The sequence below is a fragment of the Jaculus jaculus genome, chromosome 1, assembly GCF_020740685.1.
Source record: "Jaculus jaculus isolate mJacJac1 chromosome 1, mJacJac1.mat.Y.cur, whole genome shotgun sequence".
NCBI lineage: Eukaryota > Metazoa > Chordata > Mammalia > Rodentia > Dipodidae > Jaculus > Jaculus jaculus.
The window spans coordinates 260,219,081-260,241,237 of record NC_059102.1 but is presented as its reverse complement, the minus strand read 5'-3'; positions in this window follow the sequence as shown (position 1 = coordinate 260,241,237).

The window sequence follows — 22,157 nt, the reverse complement described above, 5'->3', positions numbered from 1 at the left end:
CTCACTGAACCCACAGCCAGCTTGCTCTGGGATCTGCCTGTCTCCACCTGGAGAGCCCTGGGATTACAGGCTGATACCACCACAGCTGGCATTTACAAAGTTGCTGGGAATCTGAACTCGGGAACTTACCACTGTATTTCCAAATGGGTGTTAGAAAAGATGTTCCTCAATGGATAATCATTATGAATTCCACCTCTTGGGTCACTGTTGAAGATTCTGGGTGGTGGGTAAAACTCCTTGCAGGGAACACATACTGCTTTGAATTTTAAGCCAGAAGGAGTTTACCCTCTTAAATATCTTTATCAACATGGACTGGAAAATTTCCTACTTCAGTTAAAATTAATTCAGGAGCCACCAAGATATTTTATGTTGTTACCATAGAAGGAACTGAAAAGGATTTTTTTTTTCTAGGAATTTTCCAACTCAGACTGGCAGCACTATGCCCTAAGGAACCGTCGTTGTCACCCAGGACTTCAGTTGTCTTCTGCACTTTCCTGACTCTTGGTCTGGCTGACACAGACTTAGGATTCAGCTGAGGACCCAGAGCCCATGAAGGGTTCACTGCTGCAGGCAGGGGAAGGAAGGGGAGGGACTTGGAGAGAGTAAAATCACATTTCCTGAAAGAGGTGGAGTTTGCAAGACTTACTGCACGTTCAGAAATGCAGAATACCACCTTCTTTCTTCCTTCCTTTCTACCCAGCAGCAAAACAAAATTACTCCTGCTGTGCTAGAAACTTAGCTAGTGACTTTGTACCCACTTCAGCAGTGCGACACAACCACAGCGTCTTCCCTCTGACTCTCAAGGGAAGATCAAGTGAATAATACCCAGGCTCATTCTGTAAATAGAGGGTTTTTTGTTGTTTTTTTTTTTTTTTTTTTTTTAGATTTATGCCTTCTTTCAGCCTCTCAGAAAATGTAGTCAGTAATGTGTGCAACAGATTGCAATGGGAGACCCCTAAATGAGATCAGACTTTGCCCACAATGAAAAAGAATCCAAAGACAAGGTTTCATGGAGCCACGAGTTCTAGGTGGATTTTGTTTAGATTTGGATCTCTCCCCACTGCGTGGACACTTCATCTCTGTCTCCTTTTCCTCTTAGCCCTTCTCTCTTGTTCTCCAAGCCTTGGTATTCTTCCTGTGCCTACTGGTCTTCCTTTTTTACCTCTTTACTATAAGCTTGCCAAAGCCCCGGTGAGAATCTATTAGCCATGACAGTGGTCCTTGGCCTGAGATTTTTCTATCAGAAAATATTTTCAGCTGGGTGTGGTGGTGCACTCCTTTAATCCCAGCACTTGGGAGGCAGAGGTAGGAGGATCACCATGAGTTCGAGGCCACTCTGAGACTACATGGTGAATTCCAGGTCACTCTGGGCTAGAGTGAGACCCTACCTCAAAAAAAAAAAAGAAAGGAAGGAAGGAAGGAAGGAAGAAAATATTTTCAAGTATTAACTATGTACTGAGCACTATGGTAGAGACTATAGGGGTGAAGATACAAGTCCAACCATTCATTTTAGAAGTCAAACATAGGAAAGTGTTCAGTGACAACTAAACATGTTGGCAGTAGGGCAGAGAGTCAGTGTGGTCTTGGGATTCGCTGTCTAGGTCTTAGACAAACAGGGGGGGGGAAATGTAGGGAAAGTCTGCAGTGCCTTCTCCCTTTCTTTGCCACTTGGTTGTCTGCTACTGTGGGTCCTCCAACGTCACCTATTCTAGAAAGTTCCTCCAATCTTTAGATTGAGTTTGGGATCTCTGATGTCACCCATCATACCCAGTACTGACCCTTCTATATCACTCTCTGAACTGTATTGAGTTGAACTTATCTTTCTTCCTTTCTCTTTCTCTCTCTGTCTGTCTGTGGTATGTGTGGTGTGGTATGTGTATGTGCATATGTGTGTGCAGATACATAAGCCCTGTGTGTGTACGTGCAGAGAGACGAGAGAACATTGGGTATCTCCCTCCATTGCTCTCTTGCTGATTCCAGAGCTTGTCATTGTCATTAGCCCCAGCAATTCTCTCTCTCTGACTGCCCCCCGCCCCACCCACAAGACTGGGTTATAGACATGAATGGCTGATAGGGATTAGGAGCAAACCACTTTGCTTTACAATAGGTGATTAGCTAGGGATTGGCCCAAAGAAATACAGATGCCCCTTTGCCCTGGAAGAACCTGAACCCCAGCCTGATTTAGTCTCATCCAAGATGGCTGCTTCCTGTTTCTTCCTCAGTGGGCTTAGCCCCCCCTAGGTGAAGGGGGATGTTCCAAGTTTTAAGCACTGAGTAAAGGATTTACCACATTCCTTACATTTGCAGGGGTTTCGTCCAGTATGGATTCTCCAATTTACAAGACCTGAAGAGGAAATAAAAGCTTTTTTTCTCATTGGTTACATTTATAGGGTTTCTCTCCACTATGGATTTTCCTATGTCTTCTAAGATTGGAGCACTAGTTAGAGGATTTTCCACATTCATTACATTTGAAAAGTTTCTCTCCAATATGAATTTTCTGATGAGTTCTAAGAAGCACTGGTTAAAAGATTGCCACATTCTGTACATTTGTAGGACTTCTCTCCCCCTATGAATATCCTGATGTCTTCTAGCTGTTGAACACTGGGTAAAGAATCTCTTACATTCCTCACACTTGAAAGGGTTCTCTACAGTACGGGTTCTGTCCTGGATTTCAAGGTATAACAGCCACTGAAAGGACTTACTGAAGGACTCAGGAACCAGATGGACGCCATGACAGGCTTCAGAGTCCTCAGTAAGCCTAAGTTTCTGTTTCCCAGCAAGGTCTAAGTTGTTATTTCCTGGTAAGGGTGGGTTTTGACAGTTACTGGAAACTGATTACATCATACATTTCTGTAGTCATAGATAAGTTCAATTCCCCTAGCCCCAGCCCACCAACTTTGCCCGCCAAAATCCTAAGCCAATCAGAAGACTTCAAGTGCAGTTACTGTTTAAATCAACCAACCATGTACCCATCCCCTTCTATGCTCAAATCCCTATAAAAACCCTCCCTTCCCCACTACTCAGGGCTCAAGAGATGGAGCTTAAGCCCGAAATAAAGCTTATTGCCCTTGCATGCGTGTTTGGTTCTCCTTGGTGGTCACTGGGAATGCCAAGAACTGGGCATAACACTTGCCACAGTCTTTGCCTTTCTAGAGTTTGTGTTCAGTATGAACTCTCTGATGCCTGTTGAGATTTGAGCCGACCATGAAGCATTTTGCACACTTCTTGCCACTACAAATGAACACCAGACTCATGCACCACTTTAATAGTTGTTTTTTTTTTTAATTGTGAGGAGAGACAAAGAGAGGAGAGCGAGAGCATGAGCATGACACGGCCCCCTGCCGCAGCTGGCTTCACATGGATACAGAGGAATTGAACCCCGGGCTGGCAGGCTTTACAAGCAAGCACCTCTTAACTACTGAGCCATCTCCCCAACCCTCCATTTTTTACATTTCTTAACATTTGTGTGGATTCTCATTGCTGTGAATATTTTGGTATGAAATAAGTTTAGAGGAATAGGTAAGATGTTCATTGCAATCTTCACATCAGTATTATTTCTTCCCAGTGAGAGTCCTCTGATGTTGACTTAGGTTGGAACCTACGCTGGTTATTTCTTCCCAGTGAGAGTCCTCTGATGTTGACTTAGGTTGGAACGTATGCTGGTTATTTCTTCCCAGTGAGAGTTCTTTGATGTTGACTAAGGTTGGAACATGCACTGGAAGTTTTGCCAGTCCTCACCCTGGCAGGGTTCTTCCACAGTATGCGTTCTATTACATAGGCCTGGGTTTGACGGTTCTGATGGAGGTTTTTTATTTTTCTTTTGGTTTTTTTCGAGGTAGGGTCTCACTCTAGCCTAGGCTGACCTGGAATTCACTATGGAGTCTCAGGGTGGCCTGAATTCACAGCGATCCTTCTACCTCTGCCTCCTGAGTGCTGGTATTAAAGTTGTGCACCACCACGTCCAGCTGATGAAGGAATTTTGAGTCTAGAGAGAGAAGTGGATTTTATAATGATGTAGGGGATTCCAGGCCCGTAGACCCCCAACTTTTGGGTTCTTGTCCAAGTTAACAAAGAATTGAAAATGTGGATTCAGAAAAGGGTAAATTTCGAATTATAAGAGTTATCTTAGGGAGAGTTAGGATCCAGAGAGAAGGTCATCAGGAAGCCCAAGGCAAAAGAGGTTCTCCCCTCGTCCCAATGAGAGGAGATGGAGAAAATCTCCCTCATTTAGGGAAAAGTCTGGGCACATGCACATGTGGAAAGTCCAGCAGGAAAGCCCAAACCAAGAGATCCCCTCACATGGTGCATCCAAGAAGATGAAGACAGAGAAGAAGGGGCTCAGAAGTTAAGGAGATGCCATACAAAACAGGAAGGTACCCCAAAACAAGGAAGGAAAATGCATGGTCAAAAAGAAACCCTCACCAGGCGTGGTGGTGCATGCCTTTAATCCCAGCACTCAGGAAGCAGGGGTAGGAGGATCGCCATGAGTTCAAGGCCAGCCTGAGAATACAGAGTAAATTCCAGGACAGCCTGAGCTAGAATGAGACCTCACCTCAAAAAACAAACAAAAGAAAAAAAAAAAAGAAAGAAAAAGAAAAGGAACCTTCCCCTTCCCAGCTAAGCTGGGAAGAGACTATAAGAGATTTACACATATGTGCCAAGAGGGATCCAAAGGAAGAAAGATTTATACATGTGGTAAGGCTCCTTTACATGCCAAACATCTGGTTAGGATGAGCCTCATCATTACCCTCAGAGGTGTCAGGGAGAGACCTTATTGGCTGGTGGACTCAGGAGGCTGACTGAGGAGGCACCAGCCCACAAATGTGCTAAGCCTGGGAAACTTGAAGAAGCAGGAAGCTGTCACTAGAGTTTTTGCTATCAGCCATCTTGGATGAGTTCTAGTGCTGCCATAGCAGGCAAGGCATCTCCTTGGGCCTCTGTCCCTGGATGACTACCTATAAAAAAGCTACCTTCAGAGCCGGGCGTGGTGGCGCACGCCTTTAATGCCAGCACTTGGGAGGCAGAGGTAGGAGGATCGCTGTGAGTTCAAGGCCACCCTGAGACTCCATAGTGAATTCCAGATCAGCCTGGGCTAGAGTGAGACCCTACCTCGAAAAACCAAAAAAAAAAAAAGAAATTTTACCACATTTGTATTTGTTAGCACTTTCTGTAGTATCACTACTTTTATACTTTTATACGTATGAAGCTATGTATGAAGGAATGGCTAAGCATTTTCCCATGCTTATTAGCTTCATAAAGCTTTGCTTGAATATTTTAAAAATATTTTTGTTTATTTACTGGTAGATATGTGTGAAAGAGATTGAGAGAGAGAGCAAGCATAGGCTCTTGCCCTTGCAAATGAACTCCAGATGCATGCATCACTATGTGCATCTGGCTTCATATGGGCACTGGGGAATTGAACCAGGGCCACCAGGCTTTGCAATAAAGTGCTTTTAACTGCTGAGGCATCTCCTCAGCCAGGGCTTATCTTGAATATTGATGAGGTGGTCGACAATATGCTTTGGCCATTGATTTAAGACTTGTGTACATTTATCACATGTGCAAAGTTGCTCTGGATAATGAATGCTCTGAAAAAATTAGAGTCTGATCCATGATTAATGACATGCAGAAATTCATTGTTTTGATATGTTCCCTTCCAAGGTGAGCAGCTAAGATCTTTTTCTAGAGGGGTCTTTGTGTATTCTCTCAGGGAAATAGTTGTAATGTGAAGACACAACTGATTATTTGGCTCTGTCTCCTTTCTCGCCACATTCCACACATCCTTTGCCCCAGACTGGTGATATACTGAGACCCACAGAGACCAGGTTGCTGTAGTGGTGCAGCATTATGTTCCCGAACAGACTCTTCTGAGCAGGGCCCAGGCATTCCCATTCCTCCAAGGAGAAGTCTATGGTTACATCCTGAATGTCAACAGATCCTGGGATGCGAACCAGCCATTTCTCCCAGTTTCCATTCTTCACTGAGTTCTGACTCAGAGAAAGTGACTTGCTGCAGTCTGTGACCAGCTGGCTTTCTATCTATCATCCATCTCTTTCTCTATCATCTATCTACCTCTTTCCTTCCTTCCTTTCTTCCTTTCTCCTTTCTCTCTTTCTGTCTTTCTCCTTTGAGACAGGGCAGGAGCTCACTATGTAGCCCAGTTTGGCCTGTAACTCACAAGCCTCCTGCCTCAGTGCCCGAGTGCTGGGATTACAGATGTGGGTCTCCAGCCGCTCTCCTATCTTGGCCTTCATGATTCTTCCTCATCTTTCCAGAAGTTGCTCTTTCTTAGGGCATCCCTTCCATCAGCTCTGAAGAATGAGTTCTATATGTGCTTCAGGATTCCATCTTTCCACACACTCCCATTCTCTCAAGCTCACTCATAGCCTCAGTGCTAATGAGCCCGAGCTTTAAGTCTGACCCCAGCTTCTCCAGTGAATTTTGGGTCTATTTTCAATTTCCTACAGGACTTCTGAATACCCTTATGACCTTACTTCAAAAGGTACACTGACTTCTCACTAACTAGACCTGCCACATCAACCCAGATCCCACTTCCCAGTTTCATCACAAGCATTAGCCAGACACCTCAGCATCCTAGGGACTCCTTCTTCCTCAGCCTTCACAGAAACTTCGTCACCATGGCCTCATGTACATGCCTCTAGGATATCTCATATCTGTCCACTCTTCCTGTGGGTCCCAAGTCTTTCATTGTCTTCTGCTAGAACTAATACAATACCCTTCTTACATACCCTCCAGTATCCAGGTGTTTTAGCCTGCATTCCATATTTCCAAGCAGAACACTCCTTCCTTCTTTCCTTCCTTTCTTCCTTCTTTCAACAGGGTTTTTTGCTGTTTAAGTCCAGGCTGGCCTTGAGCTCAAGATCCTCCTATCTCAGCTCACAGGTAAATTTTTTTCTGTTTGTTTGGTTTTCTTCAAGGTAGGGTCTCACTCTAGCCCAGGAGGACCTGGAACTCATTCTATAGCTCCAGGCTGGCCTCAAACTCACAGCAATCCTCCTACCTCTGCCTTCCTAAGTGTGGGATTAAAAGTTTGTGCTACCATGCTCAGCTTAAATTTCTGAAGTACATGTTTCATTGTGCTAGTCATGGGTTTAAAAGTATCCAATAGGGGGACTGGGGAAATGACTTAGTGGTTACAGCATTTGCCTGTGAAGCCTAAGGACGCAGGTTTGATTCCCCAGGACCTACATAAGCCAGGTGCACAAGGGGGCACATGTGCCTGGAGTTCATATGCAGTGGCCCTGGCATGCCCATTCTCTGTGTGTGTGTGTGTGTGTGTGTGTGTGTGTGTGTGTGTGTCTGTCTGTCTGTCTCTTTCTCTCTCATAAATAAATAAATAAAATATTAAAGAATATTTTTTTAAAAGTATCCAATAGGGCTGGAGAGATGGCTTAGTGGTTAAGGTGCTTGCTGCAAAACCAAAGGACACAGATTCAATTCCCCAGTACCCACGCAAAGCCAGATGCACAAGACAGCACGTTCATCTGGAGTTTGTTTGCAGTGACTAAAGGCTCTGGCACATCCATTATCTCCCTCTATCTGTCTCTCTCTCTCTCTGTCTGTCACTCTCTCAAATAAATAAATGTGAAAAAATAAAAGTATCCAATAAAATCAGACCTAGTGGTGCACACCTGTAATCCCAGCACTCAGGAAGCGGAGGCAAGAGAATTGGTACGAATTTAAGACCAGCCTAAGCTGCATACCAAAACTCTATCGAGAGAGAAGAATCCAGTGATTGATCCCTGTGCTGCTCCCAGGATAAAGTCCAAAGTCTGGTTGACAGATCTGTGAGAGGGGGAGGTTTAAAGGCCATATAACCTCTGCTCTTCTCTGGTAGTGTATTAGTTACTGTTCTCGGTGCTATGATCAAATACCTGATGAGAGCAACTTAAAAAAGGAAGGGCTGGGCTGGAGAGATGGCTTAGCAGCTAAGGCATTTGCCTATGAAGGTTTGGTTCTCCAGGACCCACGTTAGCCAGATGCACAAGGAGGCACATGCGTCTGGAGTTCGTTTGCAGTGGCTAGAGGCCTGGGCATGCCCATTCTCACTCTCTCTTTTCTCTCTCCCTCTCTCTCTCTCTACTTGCAAATAAATAATTTTTTTTTTTTTTAAATTTTTTATTTATTTATTTGAGAGCGACAGACACAGAGAGAAAGACAGATAGAGGGAGAGAGAGAGAATGGGCGCGCCAGGGCTTCCAGCCTCTGCAAACGAACTCCAGACGCGTGCGCCCCCTTGTGCATCTGGCTAACGTGGGACCTGGGGAACCGAGCCTCGAACCGGGGTTCTTAGGCTTCACAGGCAAGCGCTTAACCGCTAAGCCATCTCTCCAGCCCTAATTTTTTTTTTTTAAGGAAGGGTTTATTTTGGCTCCCAGTTCAGGGGTGTAGTCCATTCTGGTGGCAAAGATACGGTGACAGGAGCATGAAGCTGCTGGGCACATTGTGTCCACGGCCAGGAAGCAGACAGAGAAGAATGCTGGTGCTCAGCTCGCTTTCTTTGTATTCAGTCTGGCACGCAGCTCATGGAATGGTAGGGCCCACAGTTAAGGTGGGTTCCCCTGCCCCAATTAACCTAATATATTCCCTCACAGAAGCTTGTCTCCTTGGTGATTCTAGATCCTGCAAAATCTACAACCATTTTTCTGTCTGGCCTTGTTTCTTTTCTTTCTTTTTTCTTTTTTTTTTTTTTTTTAGGTAGGGTCTCACTCTGGCCCAGGATGACACTCTGTAGTCCCAGGCTGGCTTTGAACTCACAGTGATCCTCCTACCTCAGCCTCCCAAGCTGGGATTAAAATTGGGCACTACCATGCCTGGCCCTCTTTCCTTTTTAATTTTTTTATTTGTTTTTAATATTTTTAAACATTTACTTTATTACCTTTTAAAAATACTTAATTTATTGGGCTGGACAGGTGACTTAGCAGTTAGGTCACTTGACTGAGAAGGCTAAGGACCCAGGTTCAATTCCCCAGGACCCACATAAGCCAGATGCACAAGATGGCACATGCATCTGGAGTTCATTTGCAGTGCCTAGAGGCTACCTTGGGTCCTTTGGCTTTGCAGGCAAGTGCCTTAACTGCTAAGCCATCTCTTCAACTCCCTGTTTCCTTTTTATCCCCACATTTACACACTCTAGCAACTGAGCTACTTTGCCAGCCCTGTTATTTGATTATTAGGGGCACTTGGGGACTTTAGCCTCCTCACTACCTCACTGTGCTTCACCATCTGCCCTCTGCATTGCACTGTGTCAGCCACAAACACCAGCCCACTTGCTATTTTCATTAGTGGTGTTGATGGCAAATATGATATCACTGATGAAATGGCTTCTTCAGTGCCATTAAAAGACCCAACTAAAACAAGAGGTTTAGACAAAGCATAAAAATACATTAAAGTTGGGCTGGAAAGATGGCTTAGCAGTTAAGGCACTTGCCTGCAGACCCTAAGGACTCAGGTTCAATTCTCCAGATCCCACGTAAGCCAGATATATACATGGTGGTGCATGTGCCTAGAGTTCATTTGCAGTGGCTAGAGGCCTTAGTACACCCATTCTCACTCACTCACTCTCTTTCTGTGTCTCTAATAAATAAATAAAAATAAGTCTTATCCCAGCACTCAGAAGGCCAAGGTAGGAGGATTGCCATGAGTTTGAGGCCACCCTGAGACCACAGAGTGAATTCCAGGTCAGCCTGGGCTTGAGTTAGACCCTATCTCAAAAAAAAAAAAGCAAAATCTTAAAAAAAATACACTAAGGCAATTGTATTTGTCAATTATTTATATACCTGATGGAGTTACTGGTGATGACCTGGTGATGGTGCGAAAGAGGACTTGTAAAGTTAATAGAAGATGATGCAATTGTTGCCCCAAACTCACATTTAATGCCTTATGATTGCATCAAGAAAATGTATATGCAAAAGCATTAAAAATTGATAACACCATGGGCTGGAGAGATGGATTAGCGGTTAAGCACTTGCCTGTGAAGCCTAAGGACCCCGGTTCAAGGCTTGGTTCTCCAGGTCCCACGTTAGCCAGATGCACAAGGGGGCACACGCATCTGGAGTTTGTTTGCAGTGGCTGGAGACCCTGGCGTGCCCATCCTCTCTCTCTCCCTCTATCTGTCTTTCTCCCTGTGTCTGTCACTCTCAAATAAATAAATAAGAAATGAACAAAAAATATTAAAAAAAATTGATAACACCTAAAGCCAGACATGGTGGTGCACACCTTTAATCCCAGCACTCTGGAGGCAGAGAGGTAGAAGGATCACTGTGAGTCTGAGGCCACCATGAGACTACATAGTGCATTCCAGGTCAGCCTGGACTAAATCAAGACCCTACCTGGAAACAAAAAAAAAAAAACACAAAAATAATGCTTTATCCACTGTGGTCCAGAGGAGACAAGTTTGGACACTCCTGCTTTAAGAGGTAGGACCTGCCTGGCAAAATGTTATTTGGAGTGAGGCTCTAGAGGTGATAGCCTGGCCACTGGTTCTGGTCCGCTCCCTCTGGTTCCTTCCTGTTATGTTACTGCCACCATGGACAGAGCCACTCCACCATGCCTTCCTCTAAGATGGACTAAAATCCCCTGAAGACATGAGCCCAAATAAGTCTTTTCTCCCTTGAGTGTTTCTGTCAGGTATTTTGACATGATAAAGACAAAGTAGCCAGCATTTGAATATTCCTGTTCATTTCCCAGGCATTTCATGAGTTCTGCTGTTGAGCAGATACTGCTAAGCAGTAAGACCTTCTGTCTTGGGTAAAACAATTGTGCTGAGATAAGTATCCTGCCTCTACCTGCCAAGTGCTGGGATTGACCCCCGCCCTCCCCCCTGTCACTGTTCTTATAACTCCTGCCAACTGTCTCAGAAGCAGACATCCTTTCAGCACCTCGTTTTCATAAACCGTTTTCAACTTGAATGAAAAAAAAACACATATATTGGGGCTAGAGAGATGGCTTAGTGGTTAAAGGTGCTTGTTTCCAAAACCCTGATGACCCAGGTTCAATTCCCCATACCCATATAAAACCAGATGCACAAAGTGCATGCATCTGGAGTTCATTTACAGTGGCAAGAGGCCATGGGCTTGCTCTCACTCTCTCTGGCTCAAATAAATAAAGAAATAAATTTTTTAAATGCATATATTTTCTGATCAAGCAATTCCACATACAAACACATCAAGAGAAAAAAGTGGAAACAACCTAAATGACAACCTATCTACCAGCAGGGTTGGTTCAAAGAAATGTCCCGGGCTGGAGAGATGGCTTAGTGGTTAAGCGCTTGCCTGTGAAGCCTAAGGACCCCGGTTTGAGGCTCGGTTCCCCAGGTCCCACATTAGCCAGATGCACAAGGGGGCGCACGCGTCTGGAGTTCATTTGCAGAGACTGGAAGCCCTGGCGCGCTCATTCTCTCTCTCTCCCTCTATGTGTCTTTCTCTGTCTGTCGCTCTCAAATAAATAAATAAAAATAAAAATAAATAAAATAAAAAAAAAGAAATGTCCCTTCCCATGAAATGATCCTCATGATATGATCCCTCCATGTAGTGAAATATTTTCAATGCTCAAGAACATGGGATATATAAGTATTTTTAAAAATAAAAGGGATATCTTTTAAACATGTTATGCAAAAAGCCAAATACTCATAATGTGAATTTTAACATATATATTTGTGTATACAGACATACAAATATATGCATGTAGATACAAGGGAAATGTTTGGCGTGGCAAGAAAATAGTTATTAATAGGCTGGAAGTCTCAGGACAAAAAGTGATTAACCTTTTTTATTTCCAGTTTTAAAAATATTTTATTTATTTACTTAGAGAGAGGGAGACCGAGAAAGGGAAAGAGGCAGATAGAAAGAAAGAAAGAGCACACAGGGCCTGTAGCCACTGCAAAGAAACTCCAGATGCATGTGCCACCTTGTGAACCTGGCTTACATGGGACTTGGGGAATTGAACCTGGGTCCTTGGGCTTTGCCAGCAAGCCATCTCTCCAGCCCCCCCCCCATTTTTTTCAAGTCAGGGTGTTGCTCTAGCCCAGGCTGACCTGGAATTCTCTATGTAGTTTCAGGCTGGCCTCCAACTCACAGCGATCCTCCTAATTCTGCCTCCTGAGTGCTGGGATTAAAGGCGTGCATCACCACGCCCGCCCGGCTCCTTTTTCCTTTGATGTGGTAAAACAGGGCTGGGGAAATGGCTCAGTGAATAAAGCCCTCACTGCTCATGCCTGACTACCTGAGTTTGATCCGCAGAGCTCATACTGAAGGCTGGCAGTCATGGGAGCTTCTGTAATGCCAGCACTCTGAACGCAAGATGGGAGCCGGAGACGTGAGGTGTGTTCCCAGAAGCTCTGGGCGAGCGCAGCAAAAAGAACAGCAGAGAGAAGCCTGCCTCCAACGAGGTAGGCTGGAAGGATGAAGCTGAATGCTGTCCTCTGACTTCCACACGTGTGTCATCACTTTGTCAGGAATTTGAAGTCTCATTTCTTTGTTGTATTTTATTTTTATTTATTTATTAGCTGGGGGGAGGTACAGAATGGACATGCCAGGGCCTCTTGCCACTGCAAATGAATTTCAGATGCATGTTCCACTTTGTGCATCTGGTTTTATGTGGGTACTGGGGAATCAAACCCAGGCTAGCAGGCTTTGTAAGCAAGCATCTTTAACCACTTAGCCATCTCCTGAGCCCTGAAGTCTCCAACTGAGGCTAGAGGTGAGACTGGAGGAATAAATTGAGAAGGAAGGTGTTGCTCTGCAGTTCTAGCATGTATGGGCTGACAACTGGTAAACGATGGAGGCATATACCTGAGCAGTGACCACTACGACTCCCCTAGCCCTGTGCCTCCCATCACAGCTCTGTCACATTGTGTTCATCAGGGCTTTTAGTACTGTATACGGAACCCAAAATTCACACATGTGGGACAAACTGTCTCCCACTGAGCAACACCTCTAACCCTAATGATCCAGGCCCTTGAGAGAAACAGACCAACAGGGAGCATGTGTATGCGTGTGTGTAAAAGAAATTTCCCATATGCCAAATATGGTGGTGACACCCTGTCGTCCCAGCACTTGGAAGACAACGAGGAGGAACGATGCCAGCTCAAGGATAGCTTGCACTACATAATGAAACTCTGTTTTAAAAATATCAATAATAAACCAGGTGTGGTGGCATACGCCTTTAATCCCAGCACTCAAGAGGCAGAGGTAGGAAGATCGCCATGAGTTTGAGGCCAGCCTGAGACTACATAGTGAATTGCAAGTCAGCCTAGGGCTAGAATGAGACTCTACCTTGAAAAAGAAGAGAGAGAGAGAGAACTAGAAAACACACACACGCAGAGAATTGGACCAAAGTTGTAGGAGCTGCCCAAATCCCCAAATCCACAAGAATTGTCCAAAACCCCAGGAGAACCCAGTGAAGTCCCACAGCTCAGGACCCTCTCAATTGCCAACTCAAAGCAGTCAAGTAAGAATTTCTTTGCATTCCATGCAGGCCCATGGCACATTGGCTGAGGCTCCCCTACATTAGGAGAGTGCTGTGTTGTATTCAACATATCCACGTAACTGTTGATCTTATCCAAAACCACTCTCACTGAAATACTCAGATACTGTTTGACCAAATACCTGGGTACCCTTGGGCCCAATTCAGTTGACACATAAAATTAACCATCATATAAGACCCTAAAATTCTGAAGATTCTACATGCCTGGGCTGCAAGGTCACTGAGAAATCTGGTTGGAGCTGAGCCTAAAACCTCCTCCCTGTTGACCAGCTGATAGACAGCTGGAAAAAGCTGCACTGAATACAGCCCTATGGGAGACAGAAGTCATCAGTGACAAAAACAGTGGACACTGCAAGCCTTGAGTTTGGCCACCTAAGCCAAATAACCAAACAGGTGCAATAGTGGCATATCTGTTATGGGGGTAACCAACTGCTCTCTAATTGGAATGGAGACCCACTCCATGGGTGGGAATACATGCCTAGAACTGAAAACCTAATCAAAAACCTATGGCAGGCCGGTGTGGTGGCTCATGCCTTTAAGCCCAGCACTCAGGTGGCAGAGGTAGGAGGATCGCCATGAGTTTGAGGCCACCCTGAGACTTATAGTGAATTCCAGTTCAGCCTGGATGAGAAGAAGACCCTACCTTGAAAAAAAAGCCTATGGCAAGGGAGGTCATGAGCCCTAGGGGTGTAACACCTGCTCTTGTCTGGCTAAATGCATATATATACCAAGCTGCTCTGTAAGCACTTCACTTAATGTTCATATCCACATATTAATGCTACTCTCACTTTTCGCTAGAGAAGCTTCTCTTTTTAGATGGCAGTACCACTAGGATGACCCAAAAGGCACCATAGTGCTGAGAAGTGACAGAGGAGTGTTCAGCGCTGAAACATCTCTATCATATTTTCCAAGACTCAGGGTCCGTTGAGGAGGAGGTGTCAGAAAGAATGTAAGAGAAAAAGAAGGGTAGGACTGCTTACAATGCAATCTTCCAGACAGAAATTGGCCTCGAAGGCTGGATAGATGGCTTAGAAATTAAGGCATTTGCCTGCAAAACCAAATGATCCAGGTTCAATTCCCCAGGACCCATGTAAGCCAGATGCACAAGGGGGAGCATGCATCTGGGGTTCGTTTGTAGTGGCTGGAGGCTCTGCTGCACCCATTCTGTCCTTCTCTCTCTCTGCCTTTTTCTCTCAAATAAATAAATAATACATATATTTAAAAAAGAAAGAAAGAAAGAAATTGGCCTCAATATCTATGACCTCACAATGCCTAACACCTCATACTAGGAGGAAAAGATGATAACATCAAAATAAAAGAGACTAATGGGTTGGGGAGATGGCTTAGCAGTTAAGGCATTTGCTTTTGAAGCCTATGAATCCAGGTTCAATTCCCCAGGACCCATGTTAGCCAGATGCACAAGGTAGTACATGCATCTGGAGTTCGTTGAAGCTGTAAGCTCTGATGCACCCATTCTTTCTTTGTGTGTCTGCCTCTACTTCTCTCTTTCTCTCAAATAAATGAATAAAAATATTTTTAGAAAGAGAGAGACTAATACAGAGAGGAAGGGGATATGATGGAGAGTGAGGTTGTGAAGGGAAAAGTGGGGAGGGGAGGAGGGAATCATCATGGTTTATTGTCTATAGTTATGGAAGTTGTCAGTAAAAAAAAAGTTTTAAAATATTTACTATCATGGGCTGGAGAGATTGCTTAGCGGTTAAGGCACTTGTGTGCAAAGCCAAAGAATTCCAACTCGACTCTCCAGGACCCATGTTATCCACATGCACAAGGAGGCACATCATCTGGAGTTCCTTTGCAGTGGCTGGAGGCCCTGGCATGCCCATTCTCTCTCTCCCACTTTCTCTCAAATAAATAAATTAATGAAATATATTTAAAACAATCTTTACCATCATATTCTTAGTCACTCAAAAGGCCTGGCTTTTTGAATGGTTGTAAATAAGAGCCCTATCAGACAAGCAAGCAAACTCCTTGCACTCCTGAACACAAAAGCAACATTGTCACCAGGTATTGTGGCATGCACCTTTAATCCCAGCACTTGGAGGACAGAGGTAGGAGGATCACTGTGAGTTGGAGGCCACCCTGAAACTACATAGTGAATTCCAGGTCATCCTGGGCCAGAGTGAGACCCTACCTCAGAAAAAAGAAGCAAGATTGTCTCTGTTATTTAGCTTCTTGCTTCCCCACAACGCTATGCTCATTTCCAAATGATTTCTTTCCACTCTCCTTCACAATTTTAATTGCTTCCTTTTATTACATTAAGAAAAAACTTAAGGCGGCTTTAGGAAAATATTGCTCATATATTTAATAGATACTTATAAACAATACTTTCTGTAACATGCAGAAACAAAAGCCACAAACTCATTTTAAAGAATGTGAAACCACTTATCATTCCCACAGTACGACAGTTCCCCCTTCACCCTGGTTTCGTTTTCTGTGGTCTGTTACCCATAGTCAACCACAATTCAAAACAGTGGATGGAAAATTCTAGAAACAGGCAATTCATTAAGACTTTAGGTGATGTTCTGAGGACTATGAAGTCTTGTGCCATTTTACTCCATCCCATGTGAGACAGTGGCCTTCACTTTGTCCAGAGTTTCCACAAAGTATATGCTACCTGCCTGTGGGAATGAGACCACATTCACTTAACTATTATTATAGGCCATAACTACAATTATCCTGTTTCATTATTAATCATTATCATTATTAATCTCTGGCCTAACTAAACTTTTTCACAGACACATATAGGGGAAAACATAATGTATACTAAACTAAATGGGTTCTGCATTGCTACAGTTTCAGGCATCCACTGGGGTCTTGGAAGCACCTCCTGTGCATATGGTGGCTGCTGCCTTACTGAACTGACCTGAAGGTCGGAAAACCCACAATGCAAAGATGGCTTCAGCCTCAGTCCGGTGGCTGGTGGGAGGGTCAGGCTGAGCATTTCACCTGCCATCAGCTGTGTTTGCTCAATTGTGCCAAACACACATACATTAAGCATCTCCCATTTGTAAAGCAAGAGCTAGATTTGGGCATCATAATGATGAATAAGATGCAGGCTTTTCACGGGAGGATATTGGAAGTAGAGGAAATTCCTGCTTGGGCTTCAGGTCTCATTTTAATATCACTTTCCCTCTGAAGCCTTTTCTTTCTTTCTTTCTTTTTTTTTCTTTTTCTTTTTTTTTTTTTTTTTTTTTTTTGAGGTAGGGTCTCACTCTGGCCCAGGCTGACCTGGAATTCACTGTATTCTCATGGTGGCCTTGAATTCATGGCAATTGTCTTACCTCTCCCTCCTGAGTGTTGGGATTAAAGGTGTGTGCCACCATGCCCAGCTCCAGAAGCCTTCTTTATTTCCCACTACCCCTCATCTTAGACTGACCCTTTATGCACTCCCCTTAGTCCTGTCCCTCCACCCACGGACCCCCCACAGCACAGCACCTCAATACATCCTGTATGTAAATATGTCTGTGTACTTCTGACTCTTGGTTGGGGACATGAAAGAAAGTAAGGACTAAATCTGTGGTCTTCACCGTATGACAGCCCTGGCATATGGTGGCTGTTTATAAATGGTCATGTTAAAAATATATAATTGGGAAGGCTGAAGAGATTTCTTTTTTTAAAATTTTTAATTAACATTTTCCATGATTATAAAAAATATCCCATGGTAATTCCCTCCCTCCCCCCTGACACTTTCCCCTTTGAAATTCCATTCTCCATTACATTACCTCCCCATCTCAATCATTGTACTTACATATATACAATATCAACCTATTAAGTACCCTCCTCCCTTCCTTTCTCTTCCTTTATGTCTCCTTTTTAACTCACTGGCCTTGAAGAGATTTCTTAGTGGTTAAGGCACTTGCCTGCAAAGCCTAAGGACCCAGGGTTGATTCCTTAGTACCCACGTAAGCCAGATGCACAGGGTGACACATGTGCCTGGAGTTTGTTTACAATAGCAGGAAGCCCTGAAGTGCCCATATTTCTCTCTCTCTCTCTCTCTCCTTGCAAATAAAAAAATTAAAAATATGTAATTTGAGCAGGGTGTAGTGGCACATGCCTTTAATACCAGCACTGGGAGGCAGAGATAAGAGGATCGCTGTGAGTTTGAGGCCAGCCTGGAAGTACAGAGTGAGTTCCCGGTCAGCTTGCACTAGAGTGAGACCCCACTGCATAAAAACAACATACATAATTTAAGTAAGTTTCTGCCTAACGTACGTGAGCACAATGGTCTGTAGAACTGGAGCTGATGATCTGCTGACACACGTGTGCACACAGCAAGCACCATCTGCCCACGGCCACGTTCCAGTCAGGCCAAACATCATTCCAGGGCACATCAAAGCTGCCTCCAAATGCAGGGCAATGGTGACAGTGTTGGATGTCTAAGTTACAGCTCCAAACAGCCTTTCCGCCAACACGAGCAGAGCTGCCAGGCTGCTGTAATCAAACCTGACCCTGGAAGGCAAGGGCTTTTTCCACAGTGGCACAGAGTAACCTGAAGTGTCCTGAGGCGGCGTAGCTGGCTCTGCAGGGAAAGCAATGGAGCCAAGACCTGGGGTATATGAAGGACAGGGCACTGTCCACTCAGCCCTAACCCGGCCCCTCTTTTTCTCCTGGTCCCTCTGCCACCACTCTGGGACACAAGCAGGCCCTCACACCAGCAGGCAGAGGGAGCTGAGTTTGGACCTGCCTTCTCCCTCTACCACAAGAAGTTGTATTTCCCCCCCTCCTCTAAACTTAAGAGTCTGTGGTCCAATCTGCAATTTCTACTTGAAACCTGCCTGGTACACCTCTGTACATTAGATTCAGCCCTGCATTTCCTCCCCATCTACATGAAATGCTTCCTAAAAGCAAGGGCCAGGCTGCACCAGTCTGAGAACCCCCAAGAAGAGAGCCAGTTAGTTGGCTAAGGTGCCTTAGAGGGTTCTCATACAACCTATCTCCTTCCCAGAGACCCCCTTCTTCCTCCTTCACTGTCCTCTACTTCTCAGTGAGTTGGGAGTTGGTGCTTATATGAGGATGTGGCTTAATTCTACAGGAATAGCCACAAAGCCTCAGTTGCCTGTGGGCTAGGTTAGAGGGTCCCAATTATTTTCAATGTGTTAGAAATGCTCCTCCAGGCCTACACTGTCTGTTTCCTAAGGATTCCCAGTGTCCTTTGTGAATGCTGGTAAGACTGAGGCCTGAAACATTCTGTAGAAGGAAGGACTCCTCCAAGGGGACAGTTCTGAACTGGTGGCAACTCTGGGCTGACCTCAATGACTGATGGCTCTTTTCCTTCTCGCACCACCCTCAATAGACATACGCATCCTCATGTGTGCAGGAAACATGCACCCTATGCCTCTGGGCCAGGCTTTTAGCTGTTTCAGTGTAGGAGAATGAGCTAGAGAAGAAACATATATAAAGATTAGAGCCGGGCGTGGTGGCGCACGCCTTTAATCCCAGCACTCGGGAGGCAGAGGTAGGAGGATTGCCGTGAGTTCGAGGCCACCCTGAGACTCCATAGTGAATTCCAGGTCAGCCTGGGCTGGAGTAAGACCCTACTTCGAAAAACCAAAAAAGAAAAAAAAAAAAGATCAAAACTTCTGAGCTTGAACTGTATCAATATGAATTCACAATATACTTATGTTTAATAAACTATTTCTAAGGGCTGAAACGTAGCTCGAGTGGTAGAATACAAGCAAGTGCCTTTAGCTGCTGAGCCATCTCTCCAGCCCGGCAGAGTGCTTCTCTAGCACGGAAGAGGACCTGGGTTTAATCCTCGGGATGATAAATACATACTTTTGGCCAGGCATGGTAGTGTATGCCTGTAACCTCAGTTCTTGGGAGATAGAAGCAGGAAAAACTGAAGCTCAAGGTCATCCTTAGCTACACTGTTACAAAGGACAGTCTGGGATACATACGTATCACACCAAAACAAAAGCTATAATAAAGCATCACCATAGGAATGCACACAGTCTCCAGCATGAGCCACACAGTTTGCTTTTTAAATTTCAAGAAAAATAAAATAAAATGGAAGCAGTACCTATGGATTACAAGAGACTTAAGAGACATAATCTATTGCAATGTATGGAATTTATTCAGGTTCCAATCTGCCAGGGAAAAAATATGTAGAAAACAGGTTTTTTTTTTTTTTTTTTTTTTTTTGTAAGAGTGAGCAATTTGGTGGTTGGGTATGTACTTATGTAATTATTTTAAGTGTGATCATGGAAAGGCGTGTGTGGGCCGGGTGTGGTGGCACAAGCCTTTAATCCCAGCACTTGGGAGGCAGAGGTAGGAGGATCTCCATAAGTTCGAGGCCACCCTGAGACTACATTGTGAAGTCCAGGTCAGCCTGGCTAGAGTGAGACGCTGCCTCGAAAAAAAAAAAAAAAAAAAAAAAAGAAAGAAAGAAAGAAAGAAAGAAAGGAAGGATATGTGTGTTTAAGCTCTTATCTCTTGGAGATATGTTCTGAATTCTGAGATGCGCTTCCACTTTACACTGGAGCGATGTCAGAGGCATGGCGGAGCAACGTCACTCATGTGACAACTGCTGATGCTGCACAGTGGACGTCTCATCATTCAGCATGTGTCTCTCCCAGCTTTTGTATGTATTTAACATTATTTTATTCATGACAAGGATTTTAAAGCATTATTACTATATATCCCTCAATGGATCTATCCTAGGGCTAGAGCCAAACACCACGAAAAACCTCAAGTTGAATTTGGTAGTGTTAGTGTGACCAATATTACTATTATCATTTTTTTTACTATTATCACTTTTGAACTGTTTTATAGATTGAAAAAAAAAGCAAAAACATAGTTGATAAGAGACCCAAAATTTTAAAATAACTGACAGAAACATAAATGAAACAAATATAAACCCTGTAATATTTGCTCCAGAAATTAGTATGAACATACTTGTTTCTAAAAAATAAACATTTCATAGCTATGCCCATGGAACAATGACCAAGCCACAGGAGCCCTATATTCACACTGCCCCAGGCACCCTTACAGGAACATCCAAGTAGGGCAGGAAATGTATGAGATGAACTTGAGCCACCTGATCATGCAAAAATTAAGTTCCACAGACAGCATGAAGAGAACAAAAGTGACACATTTTTATTTTTATATTTTATTTACTTTGTGAGAGACTGGGGAAGGAGGGAGAGAATGGTGTGCCACAGCCTGTAGCCACTGAAACAAACTCCAGACACATGTGTCACCTTGTGCATCTGGCTTACATGGGTACTGGGGAATTGAACCTGGGCCCTTAGGCTTCGCAGGCAAGGGCCTTAACTGCTCAACTATCTCTCCAGCCCATAGGCAACACTTTGAAGCATGTTCCATTGCCTAAAAACTGGAGCATCAACAAGAATACGAACTACAATGGAGAAAAGCACAAAAGTACCAAATCCGTGAGTTTCTGATTCTAAGTAAAAAATAATCTCGCTGGATGTGGTGGCACACACCTTTAATCCCAGCACTTGGGAGGCACAGGTAGGTGGATCACTATGAGTTCAAGGCCACCCTGAGACCAAGTGAATTCCAGGTCAGCCTGAGCTAGAGTGAGACCCTACCTTGAAAAAAAAAAAACAAAACTCATCAGTGACATCTTTGGTGGGTACTAGAGCAACCTTAAAATTGAGGTCATAGCGGGCTGGAGAGATGGCTTAGCAGTTAAGAGCTTGCCTGTGAAGCCTAAAGACCCCGGTTCAAGGCTCGATTCCCCAGGACCCATGTTAGCCAGATGCACAAAGGGACACATGTGTCTGGAGTTCATTTGCAGTGGCTGGAGGCCTTGGCACACCCATTCCCCCCCCCCCCTGCCTCTTTCTCTCTGTCGCTCTCAAATAAATAAAAATGAACAAAAAAATTGAGGTCATAGAGGCTGGAGAGATTGCTCAGTGGTTAAAGCACTTGCTTGCAAAGCCTAAAGGCCTCTGTTCAATTCTCCAGCACCGACATAAAGTCAGATGCACAAAGCGGCACATGAGTCTGCAGTTCATTTGCAGTGGCAGGAGGCGCTGGCATGCCCATTCTCATTCGCTCTATCTGCTCGCAAATATTAAAAAAATTGAAGTCCGGATGGAGAGATGGCTTAGCAGTTAAGCACTTGCCTGTGAAGCCTAAGGACCCCAGTTTAGGTTCAATTCCCCAGGACCCATGTTAGCCAGATGCACAAGGGAGCACATGCATCTGAAATTCATATGCAGTGGCTGGAGGCCCTGGCACGCCCATTCTCTCTCTCTCTCTCTCTCTCTCTCTCTCTCTCTCTCTCTCTCTCTGTCACTTTTAAATAAATTAATAAAAACTTTGAAAAACAAAGAAAAAAGAATTTTAAAAAATTGAAGTTATAGAAAAGAACCAAACATTTATCATACTTTTCCCAGACCAGCCATATTCAGTATAACTCAATAAATGATTATTATTTTTTTTATGGAAAAATCATACTGAGTAAGTACAGAAAGGATTAAAGCAGTTGGAACCAGGCATGGTGGCTCACACCTATAACCCCAGCAGTTAGAAGGAGAATTGTGGGTTCAAGGCCAGCTTGGGGTACAGATTGAGTTCCAGGACAGCTGGACTAAAGTAAGACCATGCCTAAAAAAAAAAATAAAAAAGGGCTGGAGAGATGGCTTAGTGGTTAAGCGCTT